Source organism: Zonotrichia albicollis, chromosome 4 (genome assembly GCF_047830755.1).
Source record: "Zonotrichia albicollis isolate bZonAlb1 chromosome 4, bZonAlb1.hap1, whole genome shotgun sequence".
Lineage (NCBI taxonomy): Eukaryota > Metazoa > Chordata > Aves > Passeriformes > Passerellidae > Zonotrichia > Zonotrichia albicollis.
The window spans coordinates 33789911-33795270 of NC_133822.1; positions in this window are offsets into that span (position 1 = coordinate 33789911).

A 5360-nucleotide genomic window follows, 5' to 3' on the forward strand; every position below is an offset into this window, starting at 1 on the left:
GAAGTCTTGCCATGTGGCCCTAATCCAGTGGTGAGGGCTGTGTGTGTGTGTGTGTGTGTGTGTGTGTGTGTGTGTGTGTGTGTGTGTGTGTAATTTTCTTTGAGGTTTTAGTGTATAGTGACCAGTTGCTTCCTTTCTTCAGGATTTGGTGAGGGAAAGCAACAGGAGCACCCCTGGCCAGAGAGTGAGAGGAGCCTTGCAGTGCTGTTATCCAGCAGTTTGCCCCACTTTTGGGTTTGAGGGAGAAAATAATGTGCTTCACTGCACTGCTCCCAAAATTCCACATGGACCCTGAGCCTCATGGAGTAAGAGCTAAGCCTGGGCTGCATTAGTAAATCCAGCATTGGAAGGGTACGTGGCACTGCAATTGCTGGCAGAGTAAACCATATATAGAGATCCTGGAGAGATGACAGAGATCATAAATGCTTTCCTCCTCCTCCTGTTTTTTGTGTGAAGCATGTTGCTTTTATGTCAGGATGGAGGACCTACTACTTATTCAACCCCATCCCAATATAAATAGGAGCTGTCGTTCTACAAAGAGATCTAATTGTGGTCACATGCTGGGGCTGGAGGCAGCATCTGAAGAAGGAAAGACAAAAGGGGTCAGGAAGGATTCTTGGATGGAGGTGACCTTGATGTGTTGGCTGAGAGACTGGAGCACTGTGAGACCTGGGGATGGAAGCAGGGTGTAAGAATGCAGTGGCAGCTGAAATGAGGGGTATTAGGGTGGCACTCTTTTGCTCTTTTGCCATGGTCTTGGCATCTCCTAGGACAAGAGGGTGCAGGCCTGCCCTTCCCTTGGGGAGGGCTACAGGGACTACTTTCCCTAGGAAAGGCAGATAACTTTGTTAGTCACAAATTCTGGTAAAAATAGGTTGCAGATTTTAGTCACGTGCACAAGGCCCTTGGGCAACCCAGGGGATGGTGCAAGAGTCCAAGCAATGAGCTCAGCTCCCTACTACGCCTGTCAAGCACCAGGGCTTGCTGTTGATGGTTTTTGGCTTCCTGCCTCTGGCCTAGAAACCCTTCTGTCCCTGTGCTGCCCACGGTCCAGACTTTTCCCTCTGCCTCCCAGCAGGACATGGCCATTGTCATCGAGTTTGGAAAGGGGCGAGCATTTGGGGGATTTGTCCATGGGATGGCAAGAGGTGAAAGAACAGCTCAGGGCAGCTGTTTTCAGGCTGCAGAGCTTGGTCTTGCCATGGGGATTTATAGGAGCCAAAAGAGGAGGAGAAAAAAGGGTTCAGGACACAGTGTGTTTTTTAGAAAAAATAACCACTCAAACAACAGTCTGCGTAGTTGTACCTACTCCTGGGGGAGGAAACTCCCAAAAGTGGGGAGTGGGGGCGAGCAGAGGGTAAGCAAGGGGTGAACTACACACTGCTCTTTGCACAGTGCTCAGCAGCCTGCTGACCCCTCTCTTCCCCGAAGAGTTTGGTATCTTGTGTTTGGGTTGGTTTGTTGGGGTGTTGTGTTGTTTTTTTCTGCTTTCAGACGAGGGCTGCTCGGCCCGATAAGCGCGTGGCGCAAGCACAGGCGAAATGTGCGTGCCCCTGACATGTGGTGGAGCTGCCCCTCCTTGAGGCTCTGTGGCTGCAGATCAGCCCCAGCAGGGCAGAGCCAGCCCCTCATCCCGGGGCCACGGGGGACGCGCCTCCGAAATTGGCGCGGCGCTAATCGGGCAGAGCCTGTGTCGCCTGCGTCGGGGCGATACGCTCACCCGGCGTCTCCACAGCCTTATCTCCTGGGAGCAGGGGACCTGGCACGGGAAGAGTGGCCAGAAGAGGAGATGACCAACATGCCCGTGGGTGATGGGCATGATGGCTGGCAAAGCCCAAAAACATCCCAAAGTGATGGCTGTGCCCCTTCCGTTTGCCTGCAGCCGGGCTGTGGCTGGGAGGAGCATCCCAGCCTCGAGCACAGGGAAACCCACAGCTGAACAGCACTGTGGTGGCATGGGAGCCAGCACCCCAGCTCACATAAGGAGCTTGGCCTTAAAAAGCAGCCCATAAATCTTTTAAAATAGTAATCAGTCCAGCAGGCAGGGGTGATGCTCCTTTGCCATTTATTTGTGTCCTTCAAGCCCACTCTGCCCCTAGCAATGGCCAGGCTGAGTGGCTTCATGCTGGGCTGGCCACACTACATTGCACACTGGGGGCTCAGAGCTGGAGCTCTTATGAGCACAGCTGGAACTTCCGCTAGATTCCCTGTTTTGCTCTTAAAAAAGCACAGAAGTACTTGGATCCGAGTACCACCAAGACCAAGTCCCACTGCTGGGGATTTTGAGTCTCTCTGAAATGGAAACTGGGTAAAATGAAATGTTATCTCTGACATTAATTGCCAGAAGCCCTGGTGCTCCCAAAAGCCTATGAACAGCTGTCCTGCCCCTACAAGGCAGGGGCTATTACCCCATGGATCTGTAGCACAGCCACAGTGGACACGATTTGACCATTTAAGACGAAATCTGCAGCTGGAAATGTGTAAATTCCCATGGGGTCTGGTTGAACTCAGTGTAGGCAGGGAGGAGAAGGTAAACAGGATTACAGAGAGGATTCTTCTGCCAGGCTCTGTCCTCTGGGATTTGTTGGAGATGTGGGATTTCCCAATTTTTGCAGAATAATGCCAGAAAGGGAAGGCTTGGGAGGTTTGGAGTGGTTGGGTAGCAACTCCTGAGGAGAAAAGAGGATGCAGGGGGTAACCCACCCCATTCTGGGCATGGTGGAAGGTTCCTGTGGCCAAAAATACAGGCATGAACTCAAGATGGCCTTGGTGGCATGTGTGCCTATGGGAAAAACTCTTCCTTCTGGATGAGTCCCCTGTGCTGCCTGCAGTGGGGTGCCAAAAGCACTGTACCCACTTCCCAGAGGCATCAGGGCTTGCACTGCTTGGCATCTGCCTTCAACCTCCAGGCCTGACATCCTGCCAGGGGCTGGAAAACCCTCTCATCCTCTCAGTCCTGACCAGTTCGTGTTAAAGATGCATTGTGAAAACGGTGCAAAGTTCAAGGGGTGCATTCCAGTATCAACTGGAGTGCTTGGGGGTTTGCCCTGACCAGGTTATCCCCGTGTGCAAAGCCAGCAGCAGCCTGATGAGCTGTGAGCCCCTGAGTGCCTTCCCTCCAGTGAGTTGCCTGGGGGCACGGGATCTTCCCCTTAGTTTGACTGACTGAAAATAGGGATCTAGAGAGTATGAAAGAGCCAGAAGCTCCCTGCACAGGGGAGAGCATGTTTGTTTGTCAGCAGCGGCACCCGCCGGAGGAGGACAAGCGGCCCGGATCAGCAGCAGGAGCTGCCCAGGTGAGCCAGTGAGATTAGACCCCTAAGGTGCCAAAGTTAGGGAAAGCATCTGCCCTGTCCCTCCCCATCCCTGCACTGGATTGATAATTGCTGCCTGGCTTTTAGGGCTGGAGGCTCTGCAGGCAGCCCGTGGTGCTGTGCCAACCCTGGGGCCAGCTCCTAACCCCCCCTAAGCCTCCTGGTGTCCCCTCAGAGCCTGGCGCGGGCGAGCCACGCGCGACGGTTGCAAACTTGGATGCAAATAGAACCAGATGTGCCTTATCTGCGTGCCTGGGTTTGCCTACGTGCAGCAGCCAGCGCCCAGAGCTCATTCCCAGATAGGAAAAATGAGAGGTCCCTCGGACGGTCAAAGTGTTGCACAGAGGCCACCAGAGATCCTGCGCTCCATATGGGATGGAAAGCCAGTTATTTATTGCATCCTAAACAAAACCAAACCCCAAGGGAGGCAGGAGGGTGGTTATTCCTCTCCACAATTAGGAGCAGTTTGCTAGTAATTAAATCAAAAAGTTTGTAGGTGCTGAGAACCTTTCCCACTCCCCACATGGAATACAGCATGTGAAGAAACTCTGTCAGGGAGGAAGGCTCAAGGAGATGCACTTGGTCCTTCCATCTGTGGGAAAGCATCAGGGGCCTGAGTGTCTTCTGCCAGGCCAGGTCTTCACATCAGAGATTCCTATTTCTGTTTAAATGTAGTGATGGGACAAGGGGAAATGGCTCAAAGCTCAAGAAAAGGGGCAAGTTTAGATTAGATATTAGGAAGAAATTCTTTACTGTGAGTGCGATGAGGCACTGCAACAGGTTGCCCAGAGAAGTTGTGAATGCCTGGAAGTGTTTAAGGCCAGGTTTGATGGGGCTCTGGGCAACTTGGTCTAGTGGAAGGTGTCCTTGCCCATGGCGGGGAAATTGGAACTGGATGATCTTTAAGGTCCCTTCCAACCCAAACAATCCTATGATTCTATTGTTCTATTTCTATTATCTCAATTTCTACTATTTCTATTATTTGAATTTCTGTATTTATATTTGTATATATATATATATGTATGTATTGATGTTTTATTGATGCACACTTCTGTGTGTCCCTGGCTGGTGGTTTTCATGGACCTGGACACCCAGGGCACTCAGAGGCTGTTGAGAGGTGCTCACTGTGTATTTTAATGCTAAACTGAAGCACTGGGAGGTTTGGCTCAACTCTGAGCTTAGCATGGCATATTGGTGGGCACCAGGTGACTGCACCCACATGTTTTTAAAAAATAAGGGGAAAACATCATCTAAATCCTACAGGCAAGATGAAGATAGTGCTGTATTTAATCTCCCAGGAACAGCCGACCACTCACCCAGCAGGGAAAGGATGTCTGGCTGATTGCCACTATGTCCCTGCTCTGTCCCCACACTAGGAGTTGTGTGTGTCTTCCAAAACAAGGAGACAGCCTGTTATTTGTGACCCCTCACCATCCACACGCAAGGGCTGAGCTGGTGTTCCTAAAGCACCTGGTGGAGAGCAAAGGGGCAGAAGAGGGAGTAGTGACACTTGGCCATGGGGTATTGCTGCTGAGCTGACTTGTGCCCAGTGCTCCCTGTTTTCTCCTTGGTGCCATTCCCAGTGTCTTCTCTAGTGTCCCTTCTTGCTCCCTTAATATGTTCCATAGTGTCTTTCCTTGTGCCCTGATATTTTTCCAGCACATCCCTTGTGTTGCCTGTAAATGTCCCTGTGTCTGCCCTAAGTGTTCCTCTGCATCTCTTGATGTTGCTCTGAATATCCCTGACATACCAGTGTCCCCAATGTCCCTGCAGTGTCCTTCTTTGTCCCTACACGATATCCTTCCAAATGCACCTTGTACCTGAGTGCCCCACTAAATGTCCCTTACAAGTCCTCGCTCATCTCTGTCCCCCACTGATCCCACCAGTGTCCCTCCTGGTCCCCAAATACTGTTGTTTACTGCACCGTGTCCCCGCACTGTCCCTGCGGTGGCTCGGGTCAGGGCGTGGCAGGGGACACGCGGGGACACGGGCGGCGCGCGCGGGGCAGTCCTCCCCGCGGTCCGCACCGCGGCTTTAAAGGGAGCC